This window comes from Jaculus jaculus, chromosome 8, assembly GCF_020740685.1.
Source record: "Jaculus jaculus isolate mJacJac1 chromosome 8, mJacJac1.mat.Y.cur, whole genome shotgun sequence".
In the NCBI taxonomy this organism is placed as follows: domain Eukaryota; kingdom Metazoa; phylum Chordata; class Mammalia; order Rodentia; family Dipodidae; genus Jaculus; species Jaculus jaculus.
This window is the reverse complement of record NC_059109.1, coordinates 73199842-73214703: the sequence shown is the minus strand read 5'-3', so window position 1 is coordinate 73214703 and position 14862 is coordinate 73199842. Positions and strand designations below refer to the sequence as shown.

At 42.6% G+C, this 14862-nt stretch overlaps 1 protein-coding gene across 5 annotated transcripts in view; it reads right to left on the bottom strand.

The window, feature by feature from the left end:
* The window catches only part of Golga3 (golgin A3), an 83491-nt gene extending 69628 nt beyond the window's left edge, over positions 1-13863 (bottom strand). For 4 of the 5 annotated variants that reach the window (XM_045156172.1, XM_045156169.1, XM_045156173.1 and 1 more), the window contains exon 1: positions 13199-13555. The gene's annotated coding sequence lies outside the window, so the exon portion shown is untranslated. Of the gene's footprint in view, positions 1-13198; positions 13556-13779 lie in introns of those variants that run through there. The other variant, XM_045156170.1, reaches the window with a different exon arrangement.
* Between the last annotated feature and the right edge of the window lie 999 nt (positions 13864-14862).

The following is a 14862-nucleotide window of genomic DNA, read 5'->3' as shown; positions in this document are numbered from 1 at the left end:
CCTTGAACTCATGGCAATCCTCCTATCTCTGCCTCCCGAGTGCTGGGATTAAAGGCATGCGCCACCACGCCCGGCTTAAAAATAAATCTTTTTTTTTAATTTTAAAATAAATCTTAAATAACAAGTCTTAATATCAACAGCCTTAATGGCCCAACCAAGAGACAGGTTTGCAGCCTGGGTTAAAAGCAGGATCCTAGACAGGCATGGTGGCACAAACCTTTAATCCCAGCACTCGGGTGGCAGAGGTAGGAGGATCACCTTGAGTTTGAGGCTTCTCTGAGACTGCGTAGTGACTTCCAGGTTAGCCTGGGATAGAGTAAGACTCTACCTCAAACAAACAAACAAACAAACAAACAAACAAACAAACAAACAAATGCAGGATCCTTTGATTTGTTACCTGCAATAAACCCAGCTTTCCAGAAAAGACTGACACTATCTTAGCATGAAAAGGTGGAAAACTGTGTTTCAAGTAAATGTGCCTAGAAAACAAGCAGGTGTCGCTACCCTAATTTATGTCAGGATAGACTACAAACCAACATTAATTAAAGCTAAGGAAGGTCACTATATTGATTAAAGGAACACTCTAACAGGAGGACATTACAATCCTAAACATATATACACCTAACATGGGGGCTCCTAATTTCATCAAACAAACACTGTTTACATTAAGGTCACAGAAAACACCAGATAGAACTGTAGTGTGTGATTTCAACACCCCAGTCTCATCACTGACAGGTCATCCTGGGAAAAGATAAACAGAGAAGCATCTGGATTAAATGAGGAAATAGAGCAAATAGACCTGGATTGCAGAGATGGCTTAATGGTTACAGCGCTTGCCTGTGAAGCCTAAAGACCAAGGTTCAATTCTCCAGGTCCCACATAAGCCAGATGCACATGGTGGCACATGCGCCTGGAGTTCGAATGCAGAGGTCCTGGTGTGCCCATTCCCCACCCCTACACTTCTCTCTCTGCCTCTTTCCCCTCCTCCTCTCTCAAATAAATAAAATATATAAAAGAAAAAAAATAAACAGATATCTATGGAATATTTCATACAAATGCTGCAGAATATATGTTCTTTTCAGCAGCACATGGAACATTCTCTAAAATAGACCATGTATTAGGACACAAAGCAAACCTTAACAAATAGAGGAAAATTGAGATAAACCCTTGCATTTTATCTGATCACAATGGGATTAAACTACAAATGAAAAGCAAAAAAAGCTATAAAGCATGCACAAAATCATAGAAACATTACTAAATGATGAATGGGTTAATGTAGAAATCAAAGGAAATAAAAAAAATTCATAGAATCAAATGATAATGAGAGCACAACATACCAAAACCTTTGGGACACAATGAAGGCAATCCTAAGAGGGAGATTTATAGCTTTAAGTGCCTATATTAAGAGAAGTAAACAACTTAATGATTCACCTTAAGGCCTTGGAAAAAAAGAGCAAGGCAAACCAAAAATCAGTAGATAGGAAGAAATAATACAGATTAGGCAGAAATTAATGATATAAAACCCCACCAAAAAAATAAAAAGAATAAATGAACTGATAAACCCTTAGCAAATCTGACCAGAAGAGAGAAGAGACACAAATGAATAAAATTAGAAATGAAAAATGTACCATTACAATCAGTACCAAAGAAATTTAAAAAATCTTAAGGACATACTTTAAGAACACATACTCCATTAAGGTTGAAAATCTGAAAGAAATGGATGATTTCCTTGGTTTATATGACCTAACAAAATTAAATCAAGATGAGATTAACCATCTAAATAGACCTGTAACAAGTACAGAGATCCAAGCAGTTATAAAAACAAATACAAAACAACAACAAAAAACACCACCTCCTAACTAAAAGAAGTCCCTGCCCAGATGGATTTACTGGTGAATATTACCAGACCTATTACCATGGAAAAACTAATACCAATGCTTCTAAAACCTTTCCATAAAATAGAAAAGGAAGGAATTTTACCAAACTCCTTCTGTGAAGCCAGCATCACCCTGATCCAAAACCAGATAAAGATAGAACAAAAAAAGAAAATTACAGACCAATCTCCCTCATGAACATAGATACAAAAATTCTCCACAAAATATATCAGTAAGATCATTCACCCTGACCAAATGGGCTTTATCACACAGACACAGGGATGGATTGTTCAAAATATGCAAACTGATAAATTTAATACACTATACAAATGGAATGAAGTACAAAAAAGTACATGTTCATCTCATTAGATGTAGAGAAAGCATTTGACAAAATCTAACATCCCTTCATGATGAAAGTCCTACAGAAAATGGGAATAGAAGGAACATATCTCAACATAATAAAGGCTATATATAAAACAAACCTACACCAACATAGTATTAAATGGAGAAAAACTTGAAGCTTTTTCACTAAAATCAGGAACAAGACAAGGGTATCCACTGTCTCCAGTTTTATTTAATATAGTACTGGAGGTCTTAGCTATAGCAATAAGGCAAGAGACACATATAAATGGGATACAAATTGGAAAGGAAAAAATCAAATCATCATCATTTGCAGGACATGATTTTGTACATAAAGGACCCTAAAGACTCTATCAGCAAACTGTTAGAACTGATGGACACTTTTAGCAATGTAGCAGGATACAAAATATACACAGAGAAATCAGTAGCCTTCCTATATGCTAACAACAAACATGCTGAGGATGAAATCAGAGAATCACTCCCATTTACAACTGTCTAAAAAAAAAAAAAGTAGCTCAGACAAAATCTAACCAAGGAAGTGAATGGTGTCTACAAAGAGAACTTTAAAGCACTCAAGTGAGAAACTGCAGAAGACACTAGGAAATGGAAAGACATCCCTTGTTTTTGCATTGGAAGAATCAATATTGTAAAAATGGCAATCTTACCAAAAGCAATCTAGATTTGTAGTGCAATCCCCATCAGATGTCCAATGGCATTCTTCACAGAAATAGAAAAAAAAAATCCTAAAATTCATTTGGAAGCACAAAACCCCTCCGATATCCAAAACAATTTTGAGCAACAGAAATAAGGCTGGGGGCTGGAAAGATGGCTTAGCAGTTAAGGTATTTGCCTGCAAAGCCAAAGGAGCGCAGTTTGATTCCCAAGGACCCATGTAAGCCAAATGGACAAGGGGTGCATGTACCTGGAGTTCATTTGCAGTGGCTGGAGGCCCTGACATGCCCATTTTCTTTCTCTCTCTCTCTCGCAAATAAGTAAAATATATTTTAAAAAATAAGGCTGGGGTTATCACCATACATGATTTTAACATATATTACAGAGCCATAGTAACAAAAACAGAATGGTACTGGCACAAAAACAGACATGTAGATCAATGCAACAGAACAGAAGACCCAGAAGTAAGTTCAGGCAGCTATAGCTATCTGAGCTTCGACAAAAAGGTTGAAAGTACTCATTGGAGTACCAGGCATGGTGGTGCAAGCCTTTAATCTCAGCACTCAGGAGGCAGAGGTAGGAGGATCACTGTGAGTTTGAGGCCATCCTGAGACTACATAGTGAATTCCAGGTCAGCCTGAGCTAGAGTAAGATCCTACCTGGAAAAACAACAATAAAAAAAAAAAAATCAACCAAACAAAAACTCATTAGAGGAAATACAGCCTCTTCAACAAATGGTTCAGGGAAAATTGGATATCTATATGTATAAGGATTAAAATAGACCCTTATCTCTCTCCACACATAAGAATTAAGTCCAAGTGGACCTTAATATCAGACCTGGAACTATGAAACTGCTAGAGGAAAAAGTAGGACAAACCTTTCAACATCTTGGCATAGGCAATGACTTTCTGAATATAACCCCAGCTGCTCAGAAAATAATATCACTACTGCTGGGACTTCATGAATTACAAAGTTTTTGTACAGCAAAGGATACTGTGAACAGAGCTAAGAGGTAACCTACAAAATGGGAGAAAATTTCTGTCAGCTATACATCTGACAGAGGACTAATATTCAGGATATACAAAGTCATAAAGCAAAACAATAACAAATCAAACAACCCAAGTAAAAATGGGCTATGGAACTAAATAGAGTTATCAAAAGAAGAAATATAGATGGTCTATAAACATCTAAAAAATGTTCTATAGGGCTAGAGAGGTGGCTTAGTGGTTAAGGCACATACCTGCAAAGCCTAAGGACCCAGGTCTGATTCTCCAGGTCCCATGTAAGCCAGATGCACATGGTGGCACATGTGTCTGGAGTTCATTTGCAGTGGCTAGAGGCCCTGGTGTGCCCATTCTCTCTCTCTCTCTCTCCCCCCACCCTTATCTTTGTGTCTAGTAAATAAATAAATCAAAATAAATCTTAAAAATGTTCTGCATCTTTAGCTATCAAGGAAATGCAAATTAAAAGTACTTTGAGTATGTAACTTTCATTCTTTTGCTTTAAAAATTTTTTGTTCATATTTAAAGTCCTGTATTAGCCAATGATTCGTGTTCAACATTATTTGAAGACACTTACCATTACAAAAAGAAATTCTTGTGTTTTAAATAAAACTGGTATAGGAAATTCTTGAAAAAAAAAAGTACTTTGAGGTGCCATCTCACTCCTGGCAGAATGGCTATTATCAAGAAATCAAATGAGGGCTGGAGAGATGGCTTAGCGGTTAAGGCACTTGCCTGTGAAGCCTAAGGACCCATGTTTGATTCTCCAGGTCCCACATAAGCCAGATGCACACTGTGGTACATGCATCTGCAGTTCATTTGCAGTGGGTAGAGGCCCCGGCATGCCCATTCTCTCTAATAAGTAAATAAAGATAAAATTTTAAAAATACTTAGAGCCAGGAGTCGTGGCATGTGCCTTATATCCAAGCACTCAGGAGGCAGAGGTAGGAGGATCACCGTGAGTTCGAGGCCACCCTGAGATTATATAGTGAATTCCAGGTCAACCTGACCTAGAGTGAGATCCTACCTCAAACCAAACAAACAAAATATTTAAAAAAAAAACAAACCAGTGACAATAAATACTGGCGAGGATGTGGGAAAAGAGGAACCCTTCTATACCATTGGTGGGAATGTAATCTGGTACCTCCATTATGAAAATCAGTGTGGAGGTTCCTGAGACAGCTAAAAATAGATTTACCATACGACCCAGCTATACCACTCCTTGTCTCACTACCTTAGAGACACTTGCACATCCATGTTTATTGGTGCTCTATTCATAATAGCTAGGAAATGTGACGAGCCTAGATGTCCCTCAACTGATGAGTGACTAACAAAGATATGGTCTATTTATACAATGGAGCAGTAAAGAAAAATGAAGTTATGAAATCTGCAGGGAAATGGATGAACCTGGAAAGGATTATACTGAATGAGGTAACTCAGTCCCAGAAAGCTATGCACCACATGATCTCTCTCATACATGGATCCTAGCTACAAATGTCTGGATTTGCATGTGAGTTGGAATAAAACTTAGTAGCAGAGGCCAGTAAGCTAGAAAAGGGATATAAGGGAGGGAGGAGAAGGGAGGACTCAAAGGGATGGTATTGTGTATATGTAAGTATAAGAACAGATTGCTGGGGGTAGAAAGGCCTAAATAAGGTCAGGGGAAGAGACTGAGTAAAGGAAGTGTGGGGGGGAAGTTAATCAAAATCTAAGCAGGAATGAATCAGCTATATGGAAACCTACTTTTTTTGGACAATGACACATTCAGAAGCCATAGATTATGACTAGAAAATTTTCAGTGCCAGACAGGTGATAACTTCCAGTGAGTTGCTGGCCAGGGAGGTATTTGATGCCCCCAAAACATTACCAGCCACTGCCAAGGCTCTTGGTTTGTCACCAGGAATAGATGATAAAACCCTATTGCTGAAGACTCCACATGCTTGGGCTGCAAGGTCACTGAGAAATCTTTCAGGAGCTAAGCTGAAAACTTTCTCCATGTGGACCAGCTGACAGAAAGCTGGAAAAAAAGCATGCTGCATGCAGCTCCATGAGAGGGAAGTCACCAGTGGAGAGAAACAGTGGATTCTCCAGGACTTATAATGCTCCAGCCAGGCCAAATGAGCCAAAGGTTACAATAGTGACAAGTCTGTTACAGGGGAAATCAACCACCCTCTAATTGGACTGGAGCCTGTTCCACAGGAGGGAATATATGCCTAATACTGAAACCCTATGAAAGGGGAAGTCATGAGTCCTTGGGGTGTAATGCCTGCCGTTTTCTGGTTAAATGCATATATTATGCTCACCAAAGTGCCTGGTAAGCACTTTTCTTAATGTTCATACCCATATATTATTGCTAAGATGAGAAGTGAGAGGACTGCTCAGCACTGAAATATCTCTATCACACCTTCCAAGGCTCAGAGTCCATTGTGGAAGAGGTGGCAGAAAGAATATAAGAGCCAAAGGAAGGGTAGGACTCCTTATAGTGCACTCGTCCAGGCACAAAATGGCCTGGATATCCATGACCTTGCAGTGCCTGGCACTATCTACACAAGACCATTATAATAGCAGGAAAAGATGATGACACCCAAATAAAAGAGACTGATTGAAGGGCAGAAGGGACATAACTGAGAGTGGAGTTGTGAAGTGAGGGGGAGGGAATTATCATGGTTTATTGTCTATAATTATGTCAACAATAAAAAATTAAAAAAGAGAAAAAATCTAAAACAAGGCTGGAGAGATGGTATACCAGTTAAACTGCTTGCCTGTAAAGCCAAAAGACCCAGGTTTGATTCCCCAGGACCCATATAAGCCAGATGCACTAAGTAAAGTGCACATCTAGAGCTTGTTTGCAGTAGCTGAAGGCCCTGGAACACTCATTCTCTATCTGCCTCTGTCAAATAAAATAAGCAACAACAACAAAAAAGGAGGGTTGTAGAGATGGTTCAGTGATGAAAGCACTTGCTTGTAAGGTCTGATGGCCCAGGGTTTGATTTGCCAACACAGTACTCACATAAAGCTAGATGCACAAAATGATGCATGCCATCTGAAATTCAACTGCAGTAGTATTAAGAGGAGTTGGCATGCCCATTCTCCTTCTCTCTGTTTGTAAGTAAATAATTTTTAAAAAATATGTTTTTAAAATTTTTATTTATTTGACAGAGAGACAACAGACACACACACACACACACACACACACACACACACACACACACACACACGCTATGGGTGCGCCAGGGCCTCCAGCCACTACAAACGAACTCCAGATGCATGTGCCACCTTGTATATCTGGCTTAAGTGGGTCTTGGGGAATCGAACCTGGGTCCTTTGGCTTTGCAGGCAAGCGCCTTATCTAGTAAGCCATCCCTTCCAGGCCCTAAATAAAAAGAACAAAAGGCCAGATATGGTGGTACATGCCTTTAATTCCAGTGCTTGGGAGGCAGAGGTAGAAGGATCGACTACATGAAACTACATAGTTAATTCCAGGTCAGCCTGGGCTAGAGCAAGATACTACTTCAAAAACAAACAAACAAACAAACAAACAAAAAAACCCACAAAAAACAAAAAGTTGCTGCACACAGTGGCATATATCCATATCCTAACTACTTGGGAGGTTGGGGCAGGAGGGTTTCTTGAGACCAGGAGTTCAAAGTCAGCTGTGGCAATATAGTGAAATCATGTCTCTTAAAACACACACACACAAATGTTACATATGCTACTAATATGAAAATAGCATTAAGGGATAGTAACTTAAAAGTACAATTAATAGGTGAAGGAGTTAGCATGTCAAAAATTCAACATACTAAGAACATGCTAAGAAGTCTGTATGGAGACTGTCCCCCTGCTATTTTTTTTCCCCCTGCTATTTTGACAACCCCTGGGGAGCTGGATACCTGGCTATCTCTGAAGCAAGGAGTTCAAAAAAGTTTGCTGCCTTTACACTTGCTAATCCTTCTATCATCCCGCACTCCTTGAACATACTCCCCTCCCCCATAGGCTAGGCGGACACCTAGCATTTCCAGAGTCTCCTGAGATGTGAAGTGTCTCTCTATGACTAAGATTCTCCTTCAATAAAGTCTAATTCCTCTGTCGTAGATATTCCTATTAGGTAGGGCAAGAGTCCCAAGATGGAGTCAAGATGAAGGAGGAGAGACAGCAGCCTGACTGATGCAACTTCAAATGTTTACATTGCCTAACCCTTACTAGCTTGACCTAACAATGTACTCAGCTGCAGTTTTCCTGTCAGACAACCTGGCTCCTCTTCTGATGGCAATCCATTCTAATCGATTACTTCATCTTACTTGTTCCCTGCTCACCCCTGAATTCCTCAGTCCTTTTGTCTTCTACATCCCCCTCCCCAAAAGAAAATGATAGAACCCCAAACTATCTAGACTCACGTTAGCTATTATCTTTCTCCCTCCAATGAGACAGCCTGGCAACTTGGGCCCCCAATGAAAAGCTTTTTTTCTGCCTCAGAGTGGTCGCAAGTGGTCTGGTCATTCATGAACCTTACAATTCCTAGTTGTCTTCTTTTTCTAACAATAGGAATATGGGAATGTATTACTGTAGTAGACAGTTCCACATTGCTCATATGATCATCCAAATCAAACATAGTTTTATGGGAGGAAGAGGTTTATTTCAAGCTTACAGATCCAGGGGGAAGTTCCATCCATGGCAGAATAAGCTGGCTCCTATTCATAAATCCTGGCATAGAGAAACCATCACCAGTCAGCAAACACCAAAAGCAACAAGCACAAATGGGCAGCAAGCAGGACCCCCAGCTTACAACTGTTCTCTTACACCTTTGGGCTGGACCCCGGGATCTGGCCCCTAGTAATACCTCTTCCAGCCAGGTGGCTGGAGATCCAAGTTATTTTTTTTTAGTTTTTAGAATTGATGTTGTGTTTTTAAATATTTTTTTTTTAAAAAAAAAGGGCTGAATTAGCAGTTAAGGCGATTGCCTGCAAAGTCAAAGGACCTCAGTTCAATTCCCCAGGACCCATGTAAGCCAGATGCACAAGGGGGTGCATGTGCCTGGAGTTTCGGAGTGGCTGGAGGCTCTGGCACACCCATTCTCTCTCTCCCCCTCTCTCAAATAAATAAATAAAAATAAAGTTTAAAAAATTTTAATTCTCTGGGCTGGAGAGATGGCTTAGCGGTTAAGCGCTTGCCTGTGAAGCCTAAGGACCCCGGTTCGAGGCACGGTTCCCCAGGTCCCACGTTAGCCAGATGCACAAGGGGGCGCACGCGTCTGGAGTTCGTTTGCAGTGGCTGGAAGCCCTGGCGCGCCCATTCTCTCTCTCTCTCCCTCTATCTGTCTTTCTCTCTATGTCTGTCGCTCTCAAATAAATAAATAAAAAATGAACAAAAAAAAATTAAAAAAAAATTTTAATTCTCATTTAATTATTTATTGGATTACGGGGGGAAAGGCAGATAAGAGACAGAATGGGTGTGCCAGGGCCTCCAGCCACTGCAAACAAATTCCAGATGTATGTGCCACCTTGTACATCAGGGTTATGTGGGTCTTGGGGACTTGAACCTGGGTCCTTAACGCAGGCGAGCACCTTAACCACTAAGCCATCTCTCTCACACTAAAATAATTTTATTTATCTGCAAGCAGAGAGAGGTGGGGAGAGAATGAGAATGGGTATGCCAGGGCCTCTAGCTACTGTAAACAATCTCCAGGTGCATGTACCACTTTGTGCATCTGACTTTACATGGGCACTGGAAACACCTGAGTCTATGGAGGACATACATTCAAACTACCACAATTACAAACTCCAACTCCAGTGTAGCTAATCCAGAAAGTAATGAGTTCTGGGAGTCAGTCTGACTAGAGATTCTTAGCATATGTAAATACCTGAGTCACAGAAATAAAGGAAGTTGTCAAGACTTGCCAGGACAGAATTGTGTGTGCTACCTCTTGCCTCTGTAATCATCAGTAAGAATTTTTCCAGCTGGGCAAGCACATGAATGGGCTGCCACAGCCTGATCAATGTCTTGGTCTATCCACCTGTCTCATATATCCCACACATTCCACTGAAAACCACCATCGCACAGAATCCCATCTCTGCGGCAAAGCACTGAAATACCCAAGCCCACCTCTCCATTCTAATCCTAAACACTCCCAAAGAACAGCTGGTAGTACCAGCCATCCCAGAATATTCAGTGAATGACTGAATCCACTGTGTCATTCGAATATGTATGATAATCCTGCAAATTGGTTAGCCAAAGAAAATCTTTGCATTTTGCTTTGAAATGGCTTTGTTTCTACCCTGTGGGGATATGATGCTCACATGCCCTGCATTTGTGAGATGAAAGCTGTGGCTGCAAACACCTCTTGCTGAGAATGCAACCTTCCACCACTATACCAGACACCACTTAAGTCTCAGCAAGAGGTGTTTGCAGCCACAGCTTTCATCTCACAAATGCTGCATCTTGTCTCTCTGCTATTACTATACTTCTTATGTATCCCTATGACAAAATGCCACACAGCATACACATGTTCTTACCTACTCCACTATACAGTAATATAAAATATTAAAAAGCAGAAATTATCATTCAACACAGATTAATAAATTGATCTTTCACTCTGCCTATTTTTTTTTAAAGTTTTATTTATTTGAGAGCAACAGAGAAAGAGGCAGAGAGAGAATGGATGCATCAGGGCCTCCAGTCATTGCAAATGAACTACAGACACATGCGCCACCTTGTGCATCTGGCTTATGTAAGTCCTGGGGAATCAAGCCTTGAACCAGGGCTCTTAGGCTTCACAGGCAGGCAAGCACTTAACCACCAAGCCATCGCTCCAGCCCCCCCCCCCATTTTTATGTAAGAAAGGGAAAAGAGAGAGAGAGAGAATGAATGGGCATGCCAGGGCTTCCAGCCACTGCAAACCAACTCCAGATGCATGTACCACCTTGTGCATGTGGCTTACGTGGGTCCTAGGGAATCAAACAGAGGTCCATTAGCTTTGCAGGCAAGCGCCTTAATCACTAAGCCATCTCTCCAGCCCTCTGCCTAATTTTTCAAGGTAAGGTTTTACTCTAGCTCAGGCTGACCTAGAATTCACTCTGTAGTCTCAAGGTGGCCTCGAACTCAGGGTGATCCTCCTACCTCTGCCTCCCGAGGGCTGGGATGCCAAGAGTTTGAGGCCACCCTGAGACTACAGAGTGAATTTTAGGTCAGCCTGAGCTAGTGTAAGACCTACCTCGAAAAACAAAATAAGTAAAAGGAGCCAGTCATGGTGGACTTCTGTTCATCAGCAGCTCCCCGAGAAGCAGAACTAGAGACAGAATTCCCTGATTATTCCAGGAGTGGGGTTTTGATAGTGATCCCTCTCCCTGAAGTACAATAAACTGGCATTCCCTGTCTCTCCTTAGTCTTCCTTCACTTTTAGTTAGCCTAACTCAGTTGTACAGGGCCTCATTACCTCAGATTGCTGACAAAGGCAAGTCCCTGGGCTGAGAGGGTCAGAGAGATGAAGTGGTGGACTCACAAGAAAGCTGTTATTAGCACTATATACTTCATTAGTGATTTTCTTTTCTTTCTTTCTTTTTTTTTCCCGAGGTACGGTCTCACTCTAGCACAGGCTGAACTGGAACTTACTCTGTAGTTCCAGGAATGGCCTCGAACTCACATAAAGTCTCCTACCTTTGCCTCCCCAATGCTGGAATTAAAGGCATGTGCCATCATGCCCAGGTTCATTATGGGACCATTTTTACTGACATTTTCTTTTTCTTTCTTTGGTTATTTGGTTTTTGAGACATGGTCTCAATATGTTGGCCAAGCTGGTTTTACTTGGACTCACACTGTTCCTTCTGCCTCCACCATCTGAGTGCAAGGCTTTTGGGTATGTGCCACCACACCCAGCTTATAGGTTCAGTTTTGACCACTTGCAGTCTGTTGTTTCCTAGATGGCAGAGCTGTCTCTGGGAACTTACCAAAGTACACCAAAATCCAACAGTCATCTAGATTCCTCATCTACAGACATCATGTCAGGTGCTACAAGGACTTTCAGCTTCCCCTGTTCAGCACAGTCCATGCACACATACACTAACAGCTCTATCTATCCTCTTATTAAGGTTGTTCTTATCAGGAAGAAGCAGAGCGCAGCTAAAGAAAAACTTCCCAAAGAAGATAATGTCTGGTTGATGTCACACTAGTGAACAAAAACAAACAACACTCTACAGAATGAAAAACCACAGGCCAGGACAAGATACAGCAAGGATGTAAATGAAATTTAGGAGCTAAACATGTTTGTTACAAACCCTGACTCTTCTACTTGGTAGTAAGATCTTCTGGGCAGATTTCTGAAGCACTCTTAGCCTATTCCCTTGTCAACAAGGAGAAAATAAATACAAAATTTTGGCTAGGATTGATTACAATAAGGCAGAGAATCTGCCTATGCTCTGAATAATTATTAACATATTATTCCCCCTTCAATATTGCTCATAATGGACAGTAAAAGCCAACTGAAGAAACAGTCTCACTCGAGAAAGTAGCACTACTTAAAACAACTGTTTAAAAAAACATCAAACAGCTACTTTAACATCTGAGACATCAGGTAACATTCATTTTTTTTTTCTCTTTTGATGCATGTCTATGTAGCCCAAGCAGACACAGAACTGGTGGAAATCCTTTCTCAAGTCTAATGAGTGCTGGGATTACAAATATGTGCCACCATTCATGGCTTTTTCATTTCCCTTCCTTGCCAATCAAGGTATACTGCAATTGGGAGCTAATAAAATGTTATAAAGGTAAAAGCAATTGAGGTGTCTTACAATGTCCCACTGACAATAAAACACAAACCTCTTAGTCCTAAACTGTGAGGTTATGGTTTATGTAGTTCCTGCCCCATGTTTACACCCTTACCTTAGTGATTTCCTTTTTCATTATACCTAAGCTATATTCCGTACCTAGAAACAAATGGTTCTCCACACTTGTTCGTTCTGCCTGAAACACTCCTCTAGAAAATTTTACACAGTAGCTTCTTTGGAGGCGCTGGTTCTAAAGTCACCTCTTCCACGGGCCTGGCAAAACTATTATCCAATCTTCTCAACAATGGTCTTACTGATTATGTGTCTCTCTGGATGATCGAGCGCAGTGAACACAGAGCGACCCAGCTACTGTATACTAGGACACGTAAAGAACAGGGCCTGTCACCCCCCTGGCACGCAGTAAGTACACGTGTAAGAGGTGATGTACTTGGTCTCTGTCTAGCCTCACCGCCCATGTAACGCAGCACCGTGAGACGCTTCTGGGCAACAGCATCGAAACAAGTCGGCCACGGACCTGAGGCAAACAAGGAAGGACGGGCCACCACGTCTCGTTTGTCATCGGCTACTGCAAAAGGACCAGACTTGAACCACGTTGGCCCAGCAGCAGTAGCTCAAGCTTTCGAGGCTGACCGCACCCCACGCGGAGCAGAAAGAGGTTCCGTGTTTGTCAGCTGGTGCCGATTCCAGCCGCGAGACAGGTTTCCAGGCCAAGGGGCAGGTTAAAAGCTGACTGGAGCAGCACGCGAACCCCGCGCGGATCCCTGACTGTCCAGGCCTTGGCCCCGCCTGCACTCCCGCAGACAGGCTGCGCCACCGTTCCCAACGTGGCCCCTCCAACCTCCTCTACTCAAGGACGCCGACCCTCCTCAGCCCAGCTCCACAACCCTCACCCGGTGCGGCCCAACCCTGCTTATCTGGCAAGACGTGGCCGCGAAAGGGGCGGGGCGCGGCGGGGCACGGCGCCCGGGTCCCCCTCGGAAACAGCGTGTGCGTGCAGTCTCTGTTCCGTAAGAGGCTGTCCTCTCCGCGCCAGCGGCTACCCTCGTGGGCACCCAGCTCACTCCGCACAGCTCGGAGGCTGACTTCAGAAAGTACCTTGGGATCTTGCGGCCTTTTCCGTCATAGAAACAACTTCTAGGCTGGCAAGACCAACTCCGACAGGAAGCCGGACATTTGAAGTTCCGGCGGAAGTGGCGTGGCCCAACCCCACCCTAGGCACAGAGTTGTGGACAGAATCCAGTGCCACCGCGGCCTTAGTGGGCGTGGCTAGCTCCCCAGTCACCGCCTCCAAGCTCTGAAACCCGACTCTGGGCTGTCCTAGTGGTTTTCTCCAGGCCAGCTATGTGAAAGTCAGCTTTGCACAAAGCTACTCTTGAGGGTCTGCTTTGCCTCACGCCCGCAATCCCACCTCTCGAGATGGGATGTTAAGACAAATATCTCAATCAGCGGGTCTGTCTGGACCACATATTGAGTCTGTCTTGAAAGAAGCTGGTTGTGGTGGCAAATATAAAACGATCTGGGCGTGGTGAAGCACGTCATTAATCGCAGCACTCAGGAGGCGGAGGTTGGAGCGTCGCTGTGAGTTCGAGGCCAGCCTGGGACTACAGAGTGAATTCCAGGTCAGCCTAGATGGAACGAGACCCTACGGGGGGCGGGGGTGGGGGAGGGAAGAGGTTGATGGTATAGCGCAATAGTAGATAAGAGTCTTTACCTAGCTAGGCTGGGGATGTAGCTTAGTGGAAGAGAATTCGCGTAGAATATGAAAGCTTTTGGTTCTATCCCCAGCAACACACACAAAGTGGGAACTGGGTAAACGGATCAATAGGTGAAAGCGCTTACTGTCAGTACTCATGTAATAAGCAAGTTTGATCTCTAGTACTCATGTAATAAGCAAGGCAGTGACACACACATGGGTGATTGTGTCAGAAAAGGAGGATCACTGGAGTTTGCTGGTCACTGTTGAGAGGGTGGGGAACAGTTGGGGTGACTAGACCCCTAAAAGTAAAAAAAGGAAAAAAAATTACAATTGCTAAAAATCTAAGATGATCTAACTTATCTCTTGCCTAGTTCCCAAGACCTGTTTTTCCACAAACAACCTGGACCCTTCCTGGGAGGGGGGTCTTTCACAGGATTTAACCATTGTGGTTAAGTTCACTCCCGAAAGTTGGTGTGAGGGCT